This window comes from Seriola lalandi, unplaced genomic scaffold (genome assembly GCF_002814215.2).
Source record: "Seriola lalandi dorsalis isolate HSWRI2012SDOR001 ecotype SW California unplaced genomic scaffold, Sedor1 jcf7180002054293, whole genome shotgun sequence".
NCBI lineage: Eukaryota > Metazoa > Chordata > Actinopteri > Carangiformes > Carangidae > Seriola > Seriola lalandi.
In genome coordinates, this window is record NW_019524846.1 from 362,323 (window position 1) to 381,349 (window position 19,027).

The following is a 19,027-nucleotide window of genomic DNA, read 5'->3' on the forward strand; positions in this document are numbered from 1 at the left end:
TATCTTATGACCTCATATTATAGAAGGTCCTTTTCTTATTGCTGCTTTTATTGAAGATTTCTAACTATTCTAACTATTGTTGTGTGTCTTCCAACACTGGACACCAAAATATTCAGATACTACAACCAAAGGCCAAATGACAAATCCACAGGGCTGCACTGAGGAGTTGAAAGCTCCAGAAAAAGCTAGTAAGTAAACCTTGAGTGTTGACTGTTTCCTAGGTCAGAATGAACTTTCACACTCGCCATCATACTCTTTCTCTCTGTAAATATCACGGAAGTTTTTCATTCCCATTCAATGGGAATGAAAAACATTAGAAAGGAGGGTAATTTGGTGGGTTGTGTTGGAGTTTCTCTGTTGAATCTCGCGGTATTTGACAGCTTTCCTCCACTCTTTGACACTTGCCCCTCCTCTGCGCTCCGGGAATGCTGGGTTGTTTACATTACTGGCACACGGGTCAGGAGTGTGGTGATGAAGGGGGGCGGTCGGGGAGGCCTAGTGGAGAGACTGTCTGAAAACACGTACACATCTCGACTGGCTCTACAGCACAGGCTCTGTCTCCTCAAAAAACTTTTGAACGCTCAGGCTCAGTAGTGCCACGCAGGAAGAGAGGCCCACCGAGTCGACTTTTTACAGCGACCTTGGAGAGAAAGGGAAAGTCAAAACAAAGACAACCGCCATAACCATCAGGAGAAGCTCTCAACGTCAAGAAGGAATAGCTTAGCAACAGAGTTCCACTTCCTGGTAAGAACTGAGACAGCGTTAGCTGACACTGAACTTATGAAACTGAGCTACAGCCAATGGACCTCTCATAAGCTGTTATCCCCTCTAATACGACTCGGTTACTAAACTACTCACAGTTGTCGCTAGTTGTTGTGTAAACTGGAGCTTGGCAAGCACTTGAAAAAGTTTCTACGAAGTTCGCTAGCTAGCTTAGCCCATTAGCTTGCTAGCATGCCGCATTGCTAACTTTCACCACCTATAAATTATATAGCCTAGCCGACTATGTCAGTTACAGTTAATGATGACACTGTAATATTAGGATGAGAGTGTGCGAATGAAACATTATTCAACGCAGCTTTCTACGCGTCGCATCATAGCCATGTAATGTAAATAAAACTGTAGTGGAAACAAGACGGTAGTCAAATAAAGTAGCCACTTGTTGATGTCATGCTACAGTACACGCACAACACAATTAACAACGCAAGTGTAACTTTTACTCTTAAAGATGAAATTGCAGAGCACGTCTCTTTACTCTGCATTATTACACTCATGTTGGTTTATGTCTGTTTCCCTTTGCAGTGTAGGCATGTGCGCGCGCGCCCGTGTGTGGGGTTTATAATTGTCTTCCGTAGAAGTAGTAAAAGTTCTCCAAAGTGATATATCTGTAACAGCTAAAATCCATTCAGCTCAGCATGCCTACTTTACTGTGGATTACTAAAATGTAATGCACTGTCAGTGGTTACATTTTTTTTTAGACAACTCAGTGTAGAGTTTAACACTGTGATATCTGTGATATACACCCCTGCAAATGAATACAATAGGCAACATCGGGCTGTGCCATCATAAATCAACAGGTCCAAAAAATAGTTGGCCACATTTTCTGCTTGTCCTGCTTATTTATGTAAAGTGAGAGTTTTAAAGTCCACGTGTTTGATAAGTAGATAAATTTCATTGGTCTCTAAATAGCCTATTTATTTTTCTTTAAGAATTTCTATTTTTTAGGCATTTTTCACCTTTATTACACACAGGGTAATGAAGATGCAGACAGGAAACAACAATAGCAAGGAGAGAGAGAGGGGAATCACATGCAACAGAATTACCCAGCCAGTACTGAACCATGGACCTTGTAGTTATGTGGCATATCTTGCATATAACCATTTGGCTACATATGTCTACATTGTATACCTGAATGTTATATCTGCATCCTATAAACTAACTCACATACCAATTTAAAATAAAAAATCTCATAATTTCTCAATCATTGATTAAAATTTAAAAGGTTGAAATGTAAGCGCAATTAAATGAATTAATTTCTACTTCAACCAGCTTGGTTTTTATTGTTTTGGTTCCAACCATCATAGGTGTGGGAAATGTGAACACAAGGCCAGTGGTGTATTCTAAACCCTATAACAGTGTTAACAAGTCTTACTACAAAACAAATGTTACTAAATAACTTTAAAAGAAATTGTGTCAGTTTGCTTTTCTAAACCGTGAAGTTTAAATGTGCATTGTATCCTGATACTTCTCTGTCTGGAAAAAACACTTGGCCCAAGTACTGCTTTCAGACTGTTCAACACAATAAGAATTATAGCCTGGAAGACAGAGTTTATTTGGAAGAGAACTACTGGTAGTTGTAAAGAGATTGTTTATTTGAATGAAAAATAAATCTAGAAATCTTCTTTGGAGGTGGAAGTTTTTCTTGTGTGACTCACTGCTTTTTTTGTGAGTCAGAATGGTTATTACAAAACCTTGTCACACTGATTGCATTCACAGTTCTGTCCGGACTTGAGTGAACCATTTTGTATTGTCTCATCTTTAATTATAACAATAATGACAATAATAGTTGTGAAAAAAATAAATAAATAAAACTCAGCGATGAACCATACAGGTATTTTGTGCTGTGCCTCTCTCCGGCCTAACAATTTTATGGGTCACACAAAGGTTGAAAACAGTATCTCATGCCATGTTGCTGTCGCTGCCTATCACAGCCAAATATTTCAGGCGTCATACTATCACATTTGGCTACGCTGCAGAGAGATGATTCAGACAAGAGTTAGTGGGAACTGACATACCTTGTTGACCCAATTATTACTCACTTCTCTGTTGCCACATTCGATCATTGTCAAAGACAACAGGCTTGAGTGTGCCAGCATCATCAGGTAATGGAGATGAACACAGGCTGGCTCTGTGAAGTTGACTATCAAGGAATGTGTCACGAACCGGATGAGCAGCAAATCACTGCCAAATGTTTGTATCACTCTTTGTGGCGAGGGATTTCTGCCAGTATATCCCACTTTCAATTTCAGCTGACGAGAGGTATATTACTTTTGACAGGCTTTGGCTAAACTTAATAATTTAGCCTTTTTCTAGTGTTTGGATGTAAAAAAGAGTAGCCAGACTAGGAAGTTGTGATAGCAGTGGTGATCAGTAGTGTTTAGTCTGATTGAATGACAACTCCTGAAAATAGAAGCACACAGAAAGAGTAATGTTGTCAGACTTCATCCCACTTGACTTTTTCCCCTTCACAAGTTATTTTACATGATTATTTGAAGAGGCGTTGATGATACCATTACTTCATGAGAAAGAAGAGGGCCTTCTTAGAACCACAGATATGTATATATATCTATATGTAAACTTACCAGGCTTTGCCCTATCTCTAATTTAGCCTGGGCTAAGATGCATAAATACTGGCCAAGGCCATACAGGTCATATCTTCTCTATCAGTGCAGTTTTAATGGCTTTCTACTGCTAAGACATTCACAGAGAAACCTAAAATGCTATTCATTGGTGTGGAGAAATCTGCTGTACCCACAGCAGTGATTTAGTGTAGCGGAATTTACCAAATCGCTCTATCCTGTGAGAGTATCCTGTTTTAGCCCTGGAGCTGGCCCCTCTACTGGATTAAAGATCAGAGACATTTGTCATCTGACCACTGTAACAGTCATCTTGCCTTTGGGTTTTCACAAAGAACAAAAAATGTTAGCTCTTTTTTTTTTCTTTCACAAAGCATATTTGAAGGAAGATGCTTCCTTAGGCGATTTTTGAGCTACATTAAACACTGTCTTTTGCATGATGTCAAAGACCTTGGCCAAGCGTTGTACAGAAATGATGCTGGCAAAGGTAGCAGATCACTGCTCGGAATATAGGCTACTTATGTGTTCTGGCTTTGCAATTATTTGTTACATTATCAGATGATAAAATGCAAGAACATATAAAGAAAGAAAATACATGCTAGATGCCTTCCCCAGAAGAATTCAGAATTGAGTCTTTCCTTTCCAGGCTCAGTTTGGTTAGGGTTTAGAGTAAGGTCTTTGGCAATGAGAGTGGGCTGTCTGAGCAGCTTCTTACACTCCCCTCAAACAGCCAGCCTGTCAATATTTTTCATATCCATCTCCCTTCTATCTTATGAAGGGTCACTGATGTTTTAAGCATTCAAATATCCTTGGAGGATGCCTCGCGGCTCCTCACGTCACGTGAAAGTTCTCAATTTCACTGTGGCATTGATGCCTTTTCTCATTGGGCTCTATAGTGCTCTGGGGGGAAACAGACTACAAAGACATGCAAACACAAAAATTACTGACCTAAGACCCCGTTTAAAGTTTATGAAACGCTTTCAGTGCCCCTTGGTCAGCTTATGCCATGACCACACAATATCAGTGGGTTATTTCCCTGCAAAGGGTGACTGAAAAGGTTTTATTCATGCTTATTTTTTCACAGTCATGGTCTTCTCTTTGGCTCTGAAATCCTGCTGTGTATAAAACAAGTCTCTAAAATGTAATGGAGTTTTGAACCTATTAAAATAATGGAATAATTTAAACAGTAACATTAAAGGCATTTTTCACATTTACACTAAAGAGCCTTTAAGCACCAAAAAAAATATTAAACAAAGATGAAGAAATAAATAGCTTCATTACGCTTGCCTTTTTCCAGTGCATACTGGAAAGGTTAAAACAAGGTCTACTTGGAAATTATGTTGCTATTATTAATATTATTAATATTCTACACAGAAAATGAGTTGATATTTCATCAATTTTGACATATTGACAGAAATAGCATGCTGTCGGGCTGTGTGCTCTTTTTGGACATACTGACTTGACTGAAATGGCTGTGTAATGCAGCTATTATAATTAGTTGTTTAAGTACACTGACTCTTTTCTTATTTTGCACACTTTGCTTATTGAGTTTTGTTTTCACGTGAGAGTCAGCCTACATATGCTATTTGTGGCCTACCTCCTCATGCATTATGTTATACATATCTATCTCTACCTATAGTATATGAACTGTGCCTATAGGTTACTGCATGTTGAGGAGTAAGCTGCAGTTTATTGTCATCTAAACAAAGCTACCAAAGTCATGTTGGCATATTGTGAACTGCCCTGGAAAGATGGCTCTCAAGCAGTATCTTCCTTTTTCATTGGAGATCACTCTCCAATCGTCCCCTCTCCCGCTCTATCTCTTTTGATTATCCACATGCAAAAATACAAGTCCCTCAGGATACAAATTCACTTTCACAGAATAATTACAAGATGCTGTATGCCACTGTAAACACCACATCAGTGACAGTGACAGTATGCATTTGTCATGAGATGAGACAAAAGCAGAATGAATTTGCACTCATGAACAGAATGAGAGAGGGAGAATTTTTTTGTGTTGCTTGCTGACTGTGCTATGGGCGTTTGTTCCAGCCTCACCACAAATGAGCGTTAATGTTTCACACGGGATTTGCTCCAGAAGAGAGCAAATTTGTATGAGAGCATCTTGTTTTGACAGACTGTCTGTTTTACCCTCCCCCTTTTCAGTGTGGAAAGCCAGGGACATTTCACTGTCTCTCGTGCACTTTTTTTCTTTCTTTCACGTTCTGTTTCTTCTTCTCTCCTAGTGACGTCATGAGTTGAACTGCAAGATAAGGATCAGGGTTGATTAAGGCATTTTTAAATTTGTCTGTATCAGGTTTGTAAAGCCAGAGTCTTTATTTATTGTAACTCATTTTACTCTGGGTATACCAGCTGTTAAATGTAAATGCCTCATTGTCCTTCGTTAACACACAGTGTTGCAGGCGACTAAACTGCTAAACAGTACAAGAAGTAGTTTCAATTAATAGTATTCACATTGTCATTGTTCCTCCACTAGTGGAGAGAGCAAAGCTAAAAGGAGATCACACAAAACGTTCGACTGCATTTTATTTTTTAGATCCACCAGCTATGCAAGTGCAGCTTTTACTTGAAAACTGCATTAGAACACAATATTTTTCTTATGCTGGGGACCAACTCTTTTCCACTATATCTTGCACAGTTCCAAACCAACACTCTTACCATTATTATACTATATAGTACTATAGCATACTATACAAAGTATCATGGGGAACTATTAAAGAATACATTGTGATACGGGCTGTATTTTCTTAATGCTGTGCTATTCAGCTGTTTAAATTACTTAATGTCTAACTAGGATTGACTTTACTAATTTTAATATAGACCTACTTTTTGAATGCAGCGTTCAGCTGTATTATGAAGAAGAACCAAATATCAGATCATTTTTTGTAAAAACGCCTCTTACATGATTTGGATCACAGGAGAAAAAAACCCAACTTATTTGTGAAATCCATATTCTTTTCGTTTTCAGTCTCTTTGTTTCATGCTGCCTTGTTTGGGTGCTGGGGACATCTTTCTCCCCCTCCCCTTCCCTCCTCTCCTCTCTCTGCGTTTGTACCCTGACTCACAGCAGTCTTCCATGGTCCCTCTGGTCCCTTGGTTTGGCCTGGGGCTTTGAGGTTGTGGTCAAGGCCTGGGGGCATGAAGAAGGGAGAGGAGTCATAATGAGAAGCTCCCCTCAACTCCTGCTGCCTAACTTGTCCTCGAGCCCCTTTTGTCTTGCTCCCTTTCTGCTTCCATGCCACCCATCTCTGCTCATCTCCCCGTATTACTGCCTCATGTCTTAGACCCTTACTTCTTGCTTACTAGCCACCCTCTTCCCTATTTAATTTTCACCACTTCTTGCCTTTTCCCACCCCTCAGTCTCTGTGACTCTGTCCCCCATTCTTGCCTCTGCTCTCCTCTCCTGGGGGTCCTCTCTCCCCAGGGCCTCCCCTCAGCCTCCTCTTCCCTGCCCAGCCTGGCCCTCTGTCAATGGGAGGCAGGCAGCCTGACTCCCTCAGAGCAGCAGGAAGCTGCAGCAGCAGGGGTTAGGCCTGTATGGCGCTGCCGGCTGGCTCTGTCAGAAGTCCTGCCAAGCCAAGGATGAGAGACCTTTGCCAGTGCGGTATTGGGGCACTGAATAAAAATATTTTACAGATGTCTGAAGGCAGGCATCAGGAGTCAGCAGAGGCTTACTCAGGCCTAGAGCAGAGGTGTCTTTTAAGTGCAAAAAGTATGCGTGTTAATGTATTTGTGTGTATTTATTTATGATAAAGAAAATTTACTTTAAGAATGAATGGAGGAGGATGGGCATTAAAAAGCAGTACTCAGGAGACTAGGCACTTCAGAAAGTGGGCGTGTGGCAGGAGGAGGGAAGTAGGCTGCTCTGATTCTGGATTGGCTGGAGGAAGAGTGATTGATTTTGTTCGGTTGGATTTGAAGAGGGAGAGAATCTAATGGTACTGTACTGTGAATGCCTGGCTGGGTTCCCAACCAGTTCTGGCTTGACAGTTTAACAGTGAATATTTAACATTGCGCCACACTGCAGGGCTTGGCTGTAAACAGCAGTCAGCAAGCAGCATAGAAGCAAAAGCCTGCGTGACGCTGGGCCTTGGTTGTGAAGCCCACCTAAAAACAACACATAAGCAGAAAGCACATCTTGAAGTTCTGATTTTAGAAAAAGGCAGATGGCATGGGCTGGTGGTGTCACACTGTAAAAAAAACACCAGGATCCCCTGATGAAAGCAGCTCCCGCTTGCTTTGAACAGTGAGTCTGTCATGGTTGGTGTCTGCTGTGTGGCTCCGGGTCAAACTGTGATACGCAACTCCTGGAATTTGCGCTTTTTAAGTTTTTCATGTTCAAATCGTCTAAGGGGAAAAAACAGAGGGGGGAAAAACAGGAAGTCTCATTAATATTAATATTCTAATATGTGAAGGAGGCAGGGAAGACCTCTTTGGTTTAGCTGCTTTCAACCCCTGTTGTGGAGCTTTTTTCTCTCTCTTTCTCTCTCTCTTGCTCTCTTTCTTCCCTTCTGTCTTTCTCTGTAATTTTGGTAACTGCTGTTTTCATTTTTTGTTTATTGTTATTGAGCCTATACTATAGTATAGATTCTTAATGATACTGTGGATTAAAATATCCAGTAAATAACATTTTAGATTTTCAAACCTATGTATTTTAGATTAGCAAACCTCTGTGTTCATAGTTGTTATTTTATATGTTATGTTGCATCTAACAAAACAGATTCTTAATTGCTGCATGAATGACCTAAATGTGAGATGCCCACTTTAAATCAATGCTTTACACAATTCTTTTCAAAGAATTGTGTAAAGCAAATATAGTCCTTTTAGACCAGTGATGATGCTTGAGTTGTAATCAGTTTTTGGATGTGTGGGGACTAGGGCTGCAACTAATAATTATTTTCATTATTGGTCAATCTTTAAAGCATCAAAAGATGCTAATGAAAAAACGCTTATCACAGCTTCACAGAATCCAAGGTGATGTCTTCAAATGTCTTGTTTTGTCCGACTCACAGTCCAAAAGAGATTCAGTTAACTCTTAGACATGTCAGAGATGAGCTGTAAATCCTGTCATTTGGAAAGCTGGAACCTGAGAATGTGTAGAATTTTTCTCACTTCTTTTGCTTGACAAATGACTAAAACAATTAATGGATTATCTGTCAGTTGACTTATTGATTAATCAACTAATCGTTTCAGTTCTAGTGGGAACATTTAGCTCAGGTTTATGAAAATAAAAATAAAACAAAGAGCCTTAATGATGTCTCAATGGACCAAACTCTCCAAGGCCTTGTAGTGTTTTGGATTAATTTTGCGTATTTATGTTGAAAGGGGTATAAAAGCAAAACTGTGGCTTTTAACATGCAAACTGCTGCCCTCAGGTATAAGAAGGCAGTGCTGTTTCCTGTAATGATTCAAAGAAGGAGGTTCTCATTGTTTGTGCCGTTTCTGATGGCAGATTATATATGTGGCAAAGGTTATGATGTTTAAGCAGGGTTGTGTAATTATAGAGTGGTAGACGAGAGCAGAAAGAAAAGAATTGATCTCCTGTTGTTGAGGATGGAGTGGGATGGATCCAATGACAGGATTCAGAGAGTGATTTAGACTGTACCAGCTATTATGAGCTCGATAAAAGAGACTGTTTACAAGGTTGTGAGATTTGATTATTCCCTGCTTTCTCGGGCTGTGAATATTTGTGAACGATCATTTATTGAGTTCACTTATTTTGAGGGTCTAGTTGTTAGCCAGGGATTCCTCTTTGCTCCATGTCTCTGAATGCATTCTGTGTCCAGCTGATATTAATTAATATGCACTGGGAATTAGGTTAAAAATGAACAAATAGTGTGTTTGATGTTAAGTTGAAGACATTTTTACTTAGCTGTGGTCCTGTTAAGCCTCACTTGGACCTGATATCTAGAAATGAGGCTGATTGGTGGAGTTTTACAGATGTTGGGTGAATGGAGGGCAGAGTCCGCCTCTGTGTGAGGGATGGTGGAACAGGTCTGACATCTCTCCTGAACTGCAAAGGGAAATCCCTGCAGGCATAGAGTAGAGAGGAGGGATAAGGGAGGAGGGCGAGAATGGAGAGAGGTGAGACCCCTAAGGGGTAACGTTATTCTCTGATCGTCAGCTCCTTACACACACACTCGCACACATACTGGGATGCTCTGTCGGTGTGCTGGCTGATGCACTGATGCAAAGAAGGATGAGTGCCTGAGGAATAAAAATAAACGTTTGTCTCATATGTTCATTTGTGTGTGTGTGAGTGTGTGCCTATGCATGTGCTGTGCTCACATGCATGTTAGTTCATATGCGTCTATAATAATTTGTTTCCAAATGTAGATTTTTGTGGTGTTTGGCATGTGCTTTTGGCCTACGTTATCAGGAGCAGTTTAGAGTGAGTGAAACAGAAGAATAAGCTTTGTTTCTCACTTTTTCACTCCATTGCTGTGCACAGAAAACAGACAAAACAAATATTTCTGTCCCTGGAATATTGAAGTGTAATGGAGAAATGGTGAGCAAAGAAATAGAAGCCTGCAGATTTTATTTTCTCAAGTACCCATTCCAAAAATGTTGACTGGCTTTTATATAGTCGCATTATTCCTGATTTATTTTCAGTCCCAAGTTTTTCCTCAAAGGTACACCTACTCTTCAAGACAGAGCCATATGTCTAGAAATGAACAATGATTTCCTGTCTGTGCCCCTGTTATTAATCATCCCACAGTTTCTGTTTTTCAAATTCCAAATTCAAAAGTGTAAAAACAAAACCTTGAAGAAAACCTACTTTGAGCTGTTAATTTGGTTTTGCTTTGTAGATTCACATCATGTGGTCAAACTGAATCATTTCTATGTGATGTGATTGTAAGACAGGATAAATTATGCTACTGAAATCAACTGAAATAGTTGTTTTATTGTTGGTTTCATAGTTAGGAGTCATCCTCTTTGGCAGTAAATAACAACATGGGTGTACACACACTCATATGCAACATCAGAACTGTATTTGACCTCTGATTGCGTAGCAGTGCTCTGGATCTGGTTAGAAGATTGTGTGTGCGTGTGTGTGCGGCAGCCAGCAGGGCCCACCACAGAAGCCACAGCAGGCTGAAACCAAACCAGAGCCAGACCTAAGATTGATTTTTGTGGAGCCATGTTCCCATGGGCCCACTATTAGTATGTGTTCAGTTTATGCATTCAGTTTTATATTCATTTCTGTGTGAGTTTGTGTGTATTGCATTAATGTGTGGACCACACTTTGTGTTTTGGTGTCTCTTTCTCTCTGAGTACCAGAGCTGCGCTTAGGTTGTTTTGGGTTCAGGGTCTTGGATGTTTCCATTACTGACCGTGGAGATGCCGAGGGGTTGTGGTCCTGTTTCCCCGTCCCCCTCAGAGTATATGAGAAGGCTTGGGCTCAGTAAAGCCCCAACACGAGCCCTTAGCCCCCACGTTAGCACTCAACTATGTAACGATACATGCCTGGGAACTGCTCCTCTCACATTACTAATGATTTGGACATCTTGCTCTTGTCATTTCCTTTTAGACAAACTTCGATGCTGACACAGGGTAACTGCTTCAAACTATCCAGGGAGAAGGGAGTATGAGAGACTCATACTGGTTTTGGTTTTGTGTGGAGGGAAAATATACTACATTCACCAGATGTTTTTTAATGGTTGTTTCATAGATGAGAAACTCAAATGACAGGCCTCATCATCTCCAAACAACACAGAGATGGGTCAGCAATTGCAATTGACATTGCTGTCCTAGAACTCAGTCTGAGCTCGATCTGCATGCAGGGTAGCTTTGTAATCTCCCTGTATAAACCTATTATACTGTAATTTCTAGTGTAAACAACAAATGACACATGAAGTCTTCTTTGTAATGGTCTTTGCGTGTTCAGCTTTGCTGTTGTACCATAGAAGATTCAAGTTTCTATAATCGTTGGTAGTTTACTTTTATGACATTTTCAATTCATATGAGCCATGTCAAGCTACCTCCTTCTTTGCTGCTTCATTTCTTCCTCCACAGATATTGCTAGAGGACAAAGAAGTGTAATGTAATTTCAGAATCTGAAGCCTGGAAGATGATGCTCTCATCTGTTGACTCCTGTTGGCATGATCACGAGGTTCAGGCACAGCTGAAGACCATGATAAAAACCAGACTTTGTTGAAATGCTGTGTGAAACAATTGTTTATTTAGAACGGAGCAAAAAACTGAGCATGGCATTCCCTTATTTAATTTTTTGTGAAATTCGCTCATTTGTCCCCATTTTGATTCTTTTTCTTTTTTTCCAGCATAAGCCCTCTAGCCTTACAGACAAACAAAGCCCCAGCCCTGTGGTACAGAATGTCACATCCGATATCATGGTGCCAGAGGTGATGAAGCTAATTTAGTGGTCAGTCAGTGACATGGTTAACAAAAAAGCCCTTATTGGTCCTGGAGCACTGGGAGCTCTGCTCTGCTGTGCAATGCTCTGTTTTGCATTGTGAAAGACCATGAGTTGTTGCCACGGGGCACTAACGCAACCTAAAGCCTTGGGATCTTCGTCATGCTGTGGTGTGCAGATCTGGGTGTGGATATTTGGTTCAAATGTTTAAATGAACTGAGGTATGCTCTTAGAAACTTTACAAAACAGCTTTAATAATCAAATAACTAAATAATTATAGATTTCAGCATTTTTGTTTCTACTTTTGTTTTGCTGATGACTTTTATGTTATACTGTAAAGGTATTTCAATATAAATGAGTTGACATACAGAGTGGTCCACTATGCGATACTTTAGATTGATGTGGTGACTCAATCCGAACAGTTAAAACTACTTAAGGGCTTTTCACATTAAGGTGCCACATTTGAACTGGCTCGCTGTGCGTTCTCATGGAATTAAACAAAAAGACTACAGCTGCAACAATTAGTCGTCAACAATTTAGTAGTCGTAGTAGTAGTAGTCAATGATATTTTATAGTCTCATGTTTTTGAATACAATTTCTAGGTTTTACATGGACAAAAAAAGTAATTTCAGACAGTTTGATTGGGCTGTAGGATATTGTGCTGGACAGTTTCACTGTTTTCTGATGATAAATAGACAAATGATTAATCAGTTAATCAAGAAAATGCATGATTGATTGATCGTGAAATTAGTCATTATGTGCAGCCATAAATATTTAATTCCGTGTCTGTTTTAAATGTCTTGTGTCCTAGACCTTATGCTAATGTCTCAAAGATGTGCCACCCTAAACATTGGAATTCTGCTCTCAAACCATTCACAACCAGGAGCTGGAAGTACAGCCATTATTAGACTGTTCTTATTGCATTGGTTACAGTCCTCTGACTACTTTCAACATCTTGCTCATTCAGTCCCTCAAACATCCTGAAAACTTATGGCATAACTTACAGCTAGATCAGCCAGCCTAAATTAATGCTCTAGATTTTCTCTCACATATTATTATGCATTCAGTTTTTATTTTAACTGAGGTGTGATGGTGATATGGCATTTTGAAGGGGTGTGAATTTAGTGAGGATGTGCAAGCATAGGCCAAACCCCCAGGGTCCCCTCTGCTGCATGCCTGGGGGGTTCTCTCCTTCACACAGCCTGCTCCGTCACTCACTAAGGTGGTTTCTAAGGGATCACACAGCTGTCTTAAATGCAGCTCTGTTTTTGCATACTTTACCCACACGGTTTTGTCTTTCCTTACACAGTCAGCAATTTGTCAGTATACCTTGTTTATTCTCAGTGATTGACAGTATGAATTGGTTTCACCTAGGAAAGGGGGGGTGGTAACTTAAAAAAAAAAAAAAAAGGGAGAGGGGTAGTGTGGCTGGTGGTCTTTTTTTCGACTGTTACCATGGCTGTCTCGCTCTTCTTTTATCATTGAAATTGGAGTTTATCTTTTACAAGCTTGAGTGGAATGTTTTTGTTTTTCAAGTGATTATTAGCATCCTCCTTGGCTGCCGTCTCCGGCTGATGAAATGAGCACATCAAACGGTGCTCTGCACTAACGAAGCGGTGCGGGCTGGCTGGCTCCTGCCTTTTGCTGTAAGGCACCTGCTGAAGTGACAGGCTGGCAACAAAGGGTCCCTTGCCACAAGAGAGTCGTCAGTGCCGCTGTGGAGTGGGCAGGACAATAGAGCAGAGAGGTGGCCTGGGCTTTTAGCCACGTGCCAGCTCGTGTTGACAACACACAGGAGCAACAGAGCACAGAGGAGTATGAAGGGGAGGAGGTGGGGAGGATAAGAGTGAGGGATATGGAGAGACGAGAGGAGAGTGGCTGACACCTGCATGTGCTTGAGTTCTTTTCTCATTGGTGGACGTCTTTACTATACATAGTGGCTGAGAATGCAAAACGAAAACTGAGATAGAAGGGGATACAAATGTGCAGGTGTGCATGTGCAGGCAAACGCACACAGATGAAGACAGAGGAGAGTCCAGTGTTGTTAATGGGATTACTGGTTCATGGAAGGCCAGGTGATAGTGCAGATGTGTTTTTATAGAGGCTGCAGTAGGTGAAATGTACACACACCAGAGGAGAGCACTGTGCTAGTTTATTTGGGTTGTTGGGGGAATAAATCAATTTAGGCCTCACATGAAGCACAAGCTATTTGTGCTGGGCTATTTACTTCTGGAGAGAAATAATCATTAGCCTATAAAAATCTGAAAGTGAAAAATGTAAAGAAGAGCTATAAATAGTTAGCAAGCAGTATTATGGATCACTGGCCTTGTAGTGTCCCAATGGATCTCAGCGGTTTTCTTTGTCTTAATTCCCTTTTTTAAAAAAATAATTTCGCTGTGTTCCCTTTACTAGGGAGCGAGTTAAGCATACAGGAATATATACATATATGTATACATATGTACAGAGCAGAAGCATCACATAATTCTTTTTTTCTTGTTTCTTGTGTGAATTGGTCATGTCAAACCTAATTCACAAACGCATTTATGCACATACCTTAACACTGAGTTGCAAGTAGAACTAGACAGATAAGTAGACTGGGCTCCTATATCAACCGGTTTTAGTTAGTTGCAGCATATGTTGTACAGCGTATCAGTATCTGTCTTCCAATATGTAACATGAAAATGCATTTGATCATTTGAAAACTACCAGATGAGATAATTTATAAATGATGTTTTTTCAATTGTAAAATTTCCTGCTCAGTAGATATTTTAAGTGATCCAAATCAAAAATGTTTGCTTATTTTCTCTTTTTGCAATACAAGTTACAACAGTAGCATCACCATTAGTAGAATTTTTAGAACATTAACATCTATATTGGCCTCACAAAATCCAGTTTTTTGGCTGTAGTTGGAAGAGCCTGAAAAGCCACATTTAGTTTGATCAGATACATTGATTTGTACATTAAACTTCCAACACACTGAGAAACTAGACATGCACATATTTTGTGCAGTCTGAAGAGACCCGGTCATTAATCCAGCCATGTTCTGCCTGTTGAATAATGAATCCTGTTTGATGTCCCTGTTGTTGTTTGGGTCGTCTATCTGACTATTTGAGATTCTGTAATATTCTCATGGTGACTTGCTCCGTGATTAACTTTATGCTTTTGTAGCCAGATTTGTGGAAACGGAAAAGTCTAAATGGTTTGACTCTGTAGTGTGTTTGGCTGGCTTTGCAAAGCCTATTTTCAAAGCGTTCTCCTTTATCTTCATGTTGTGTTTTTTCTTTTAGATTGAGAGACAATAAAGTTTCCTCTCTTCATTTTCTATTCCATCAAGTCTTGTACCGTCTTACTCAAAGTCCTCAAAGACTGGCTCACATGCTGAGGTGTAATTGGTCCTCTCCCACTCTCTGCCTCTCTCTCGGCTCTTGGTTCAACGAACACGAGTGCTCGCACATTTGGGCTAATGATTTTGAATAGTGATTAAAATGAATTGGAGAGTGCACTGCTTCTGTAGTATCCGGACCCCTCCATCATTAGTGGCTCTCTTTCTCTCTCTTCCGCTTTTTCTGTTTCTGTATCATCAGTGTTAGTCAAGCAGGGGTTTCAGACGAGGCCTGGGGTGGGCTTTCATGAGCACAGACTCAAAGATTTCTCCACTTCTTGTAATCATGGACACCACTCTTCTAGCACTTTTACTGTCATCTTCTGGCTTCTCAAAGGTGCCTTTGATTCCCTCACATCCTACACCCATTCCGGATAGTGTCACATTATATTTTTCCTCTTTCCTTTTTAACTACCCCCCCCCCAAACACCACTCTTCACCCCCTTTCTTGCCCTTCTCTTTTCTCTCCCCCTTAGACCGAAGCTCATCAGTGTGCGTTCATATTTATTGTCCTCGATCGGGAGCTGATTTAGCACTCTTCTTTTTGGACCGCTTAATTCCAGGACCCTTCCCCTTCACTTCCCCATTCATCCCCCCTTCCTCCCACTTTGCCTTGATCCACCTTTTTATAATCGGCTCCCGCTCTTTGTTTTTCCTCTTCTCCTGTTTTAAATGAATAATGCAGAAGGGAGGAAATGGGGATTAAAGAGGAGCTAAAGCCAGTGCCAACTTCTCTGGTGCACAGCTCTACACCGTCTCTCACATGACCAGGAGCACATCAGGGCTAACAAGCTTCTTTTTTTCCCTCTCTCCTGGCATTTTTCTCATTTCTGCATCTGTTTCACTCTGTCCTACCTCATCCCTGCTGTGCCCTACTCCCACTCAGTTTTGCCCCAGTTGACTGAAGATATGCTCTTTCATATCAAAGCTGGTCGACTTGTTGTCCACTGTGTTTGCGAAAAGCCAACTTGTACATACTTTTTGAGACTGAGCGAATCTTATCATCATAGTGATGTGGGAAACGATACATTGAACTATTCTGTTGCATAAGAGGTTAATAAACAAGCTATAGAAAATTAAATATTGTATTAACAGGTTGACCAGTTAGTTGCTTTTCCTAGTGAATGGTTAATGCAGATTGCAAGTTTAGTAGTACATCTGTTGAATGAAATCTTGAAGAAAAATAAACCGCCGTTAATCAGAAGATTAATCATTAAAAAAAACATATGGCTAAATGTTTTGACCAGTGGTGTGTTTGGCACAGTTCGCTCTGCAGAAACAATATAGAGACCCTGATCATCGTAGCCTGACTGCAACAAGCAGGAACAATACCCTGTTACTCAAGCAAGAATGCTCCAAAACAGACCTGATTATAAAAGATTTTTTTTTTTTTCTAAAATGAATTGATTGTATAGATCACGAGAAAAATAAGTGCAGGCAAGTTTAGTTCACTTGTCATGAGGAGTGGTTCTCAGCCTTTGAAAACAGTTGTATAATAACTTCTGTGGTTCTGGAGGGAGCTCTGGATGTTGTCATCAGGTGAGTTCACCAACTTTATGAAGGTGAAATACTAATGCTAATCGCTGGAGTGCCCATTTGATTGCAGCCAGTATTTCAAAGCAATCAGGGGAACTGTATCTTAAAGTGACTCTCCACTCTGTCCATTTGAGTAGAAGGCATAGAGTTTTGCTCAGTGCATTGGTTAATTAAGCATGTGTCACAGGAAAAAACTGATTTGAGACGAGTATGATAGGAATTAAGTGAGGAATGGAGATATGTCTCAAGAAAGAGAAAAAAAGGATCAACAAATCTGGTGTGTGCTGGAAGTGTAAGAAGAAAGAAGGCCGTTCACTGAAAATTGCTGAATAGTCTTGTTTTTCTTTCCTCCTCCTGCTCTGCCTCACTCTGTTTCTGCCTTCCCTCGTCTATCATATAATTACCTACGTGTGATTGGGCCTGCTGTGAGAATGTCGGACTGGAGTCTCACATTAGATGGAACACAGTGAGAAAATATTGTTTGTTTACACTGAGTGGTTGGTGGTCTGGATAGGAGAGTTTTTTTTCTTTCCTCAACAGAAAAACAACCATCAGTTTGTCTGAAAGATAAATGGGGTTCTTGGTAGCTCACTCACCAATATACTCTCGATCTCCCCAATTTTTATCTGCTAAAAAAATTATATATTCATACCTGCCAGCCTAACTTTGGAAGAGTGGTTGTTGATCATTTGTTCAACATTATGTCTTTCAAAGTTTGACAGTATAATAGTATGAGTCTAAGATCTTCACCTCATAGCTGTGAGGCACTAAAACATCTAAATCTAGTCTAAATGGTAAAACTTGAGACTTTCTATATACATTATGATTATAGGTACACGCTATCTGCATATTGTGTGTCCACATATTTAGCCTGTATTGATTCTCTCCCGTACACCAAACATAGGTTTATCCTGTTGTATATTTGCAGCTGTCTCAAACCAAAGCTCCATACTAGTCTCCGACACGCATCTATGAATAGTTAGGGGATTTAACTTTTAGCTGCTGCTGCCCACTGCTGCCAAAATCCTAGCCAGCCAGCCAGCCAGCCAGCCAGCCAGCCACCATTTCTCATCCAAATGACAGAAATACAGGCAGACTGGTACCTTGAGTTTCCACTGCTGTTTGTGCCAACCAAATGTTTTGGAAGTCAAAAATTCCCTCCTGTGATGACGACAGGATCTTTTGTCGGACAGAGACAATGAGATAGTGGTGGACAATAGTGGATTGGGGTTTGTGGAGAGAGTGATTCAGGGAGATTTAGGCTTAATGTGATGAAAGTTCTAGTTTTCATTGGTTTGTTGCATTCTTCCAATCACTAGGACAATGCTTTGGTTTTGATTGGTTGCACATGACTTGAACTGTGTGCAAATGGCAGCCATAAGAGTGTGACTTTGCCTGGTTTACTCCACTTGATTGAGTTAGCTTCGTTAGCTGTGCAGTTTGTTGGTGTGTGTTAATCTAACATGGCAGTCTTAATTGATCTCGTTAATGTGGGACGTGGGAGGCGAAAGAACGTCAGGGACCTCAGATGCCTCCTGGTTATTTTGACACGCAGACAGTCAGAAACAATAGCGGGTTAGGGAGAGGAGTAAGGGTGCCAGCCCCCATCTAACAAAACACAAGGCTGAAGTGCAAAGAATCACGACAGGAGACAGGAAGGCTCGTCGGCTGGGTGTATAACTTGTAAGTCCCCTGTGACACCAAAATCAAAATACCACAACACCCAGTAGGTCAGCCATCCAGTCAACCTCTGTCTAATAAGCCCTATTTTCACCTGGTATTAAGTTCCCCATGCATATCCAGGATGTTTTCAGATTGTCTTAATAGGCCCTGAAACCAAAAGAAAACAAAGGTACAAATATTAAAGGTTGAAGTGCATATTTATTTATTCACGTGGATGCTGATTTCTGTTTTTACCCATTTAATTTAAGGATTAACATACTTCTTACTTGTTCCAGTGCTGACTGGATGAAAAAAAAAACATATAAAACAAATTTTAATGCTATTTTCTTTTTTTTTATTATTCATTTAATTTGACTTTAATGATAAATATTTGATCGTCATCACTGGTATTAAAATAACAGTTGATAATTTACACAATCATTACATTTTAGTAAAACACTGACACAACAGTTTTCCATCACCATGGTTACACACTGTATCAGTATCATAATGGTGCTCTCTGCTTGTGGTGTTCACAGTCTTGTACAACAGCAGTGGGCTCCAAAAGCCTAAGACACATGTTTAAAATGCTATGGTGAGTGTGTGAATAGAGCAGACTTCTGAAGCACCAATCATTTATTTTATGACTAGAACCGTCTTTTTTTCTTTTCTTTTTTTTCTCAACCATTGTTCATA

General features: G+C 40.3%; 1 protein-coding gene across 1 annotated transcript in view; it reads left to right on the plus strand.

Moving 5' to 3' along the window:
- Positions 1-444: 444 nt before the first annotated feature.
- The window catches only part of nek7 (NIMA-related kinase 7), a 58,212-nt gene continuing 39,629 nt past the window's right edge, over positions 445-19,027 (plus strand). Inside the window, exon 1 of the mRNA XM_023406013.2 lies at positions 445-744. The gene's annotated coding sequence lies outside the window, so the exon portion shown is untranslated. The remainder of the gene's footprint in view (positions 745-19,027) is intronic.